General features: G+C 33.6%; 1 non-coding gene across 1 annotated transcript; it reads left to right on the plus strand.

Annotated features, from left to right (window-relative positions):
- The first annotated feature begins 552 nt into the window (after positions 1 to 552).
- Positions 553 to 690, plus strand: LOC149419165 (U4 spliceosomal RNA). The gene has a single exon (XR_016302929.1). It is a non-coding gene; the product is annotated as a U4 spliceosomal RNA (small nuclear RNA).
- Positions 691 to 1,349: the final 659 nt, after the last annotated feature.

Raw genomic sequence — 1,349 nt, forward strand, 5'->3', positions numbered from 1 at the left:
GGGAGAAGTCGGTGTTAAAAAAAAAAACTGTACCTTCACTTTCATCTCGTTCATAAAATAAACATATAATAAATATTTTTTATGGTTAAACCGATTGTAAAGATGGCGACGTGAAATATAAATTATTCATTCTGGCAATTTTTAGGATATTTTTAACGAGGGTCATGTATGACGCCCGGTCATACATGACCCTCAAACGCTGGAAGGGTTAATTATAAACCATAAAATTTCACGAATATATTTTTATTCCAAATAAGATGTTATACAATTTATCCAAATAAATGTCACCATCTCAATGATTTCTAACTTTGTTTAGGCAGGTAGGTAATATATTATTGAAAAAAATTCTAAAAGGAAAGTCCAAATAAATACAAATATATATTTGAAAAAAATATCTTCACTGAACCATTAAAACCACCACCATTTTGAATCGGAAATGGAACGTACAAGCTAATTTACAGACAGATCAAATGAAAAACGGATCAGTAAAAACTGGACTGTGGTACGCTTAGTAAATTATATTTAATAAAGGATTATATTAATCTTTATTATTACTTTGCGCAGTGGCGATATCGTAACCAATGAGGTTTATGCGAGGTGCGATTATTGCTAGTTGAAAACTTTTATTATATATATTACAACGTTCGTACTGTAATCAAGTGTGTCTATTTTTCATGTAAAATGTATCTTACACGGGAGTTCATAATAATTCACATAATAATTTTGAAAAAGTCCTCCACAACACAGGTGAACTCCTAACGTGGAGGACAATGTACTATACCTTTTTTGTAATACTAATATGTTTAAGAATAAAAAAAATAAAATGTTTATTATTATTTAATATTATCTCCCTCAGGGCTTGTGTCATCTTTTGTGATACTGTGTGGAGGCAGTGACGGCTCGTGACTTTTTGGTTACTAGAGTGCAAATATTACAAAAAATGGCACTATTGATGTTTTTGTAGCTGAAAACTATTTTATTTTTTTCGAAAATTTGTTTTTTATGAAGATAACCAGGAAATCCGTGCTGCGACCGGCTAAACTTAAATTTCTCGGATATCTTCATGCAAAAAATCGATTATCAGAAATTCCATTTTTAATAATATTAGCACTCTAGTAAACCCAAAAGTCACGAGCCGCCACTGTGTGGAGGGTCTTTTTTTAACGAAATGAAGGAGAGTAAGTTCTTGGAAGGTAAAGGGTATGAGGGTTGGGTAGGAATCAAAAGATCAGTGTGTCTAAGAGGGACAGACATATGAATGCATCCATCCCTTGCGGCGCCAGGTGATTGGGCGAGAGGCCAGTTGGAGAAGTGAAAGGGTCTCCCCAAATTACCCTCTCCCGATGAGC

The sequence above is a fragment of the Hesperophylax consimilis genome, chromosome 12 (genome assembly GCF_061612785.1).
Source record: "Hesperophylax consimilis isolate HC1 chromosome 12, BYU_Hcon_1.0, whole genome shotgun sequence".
Lineage (NCBI taxonomy): Eukaryota > Metazoa > Arthropoda > Insecta > Trichoptera > Limnephilidae > Hesperophylax > Hesperophylax consimilis.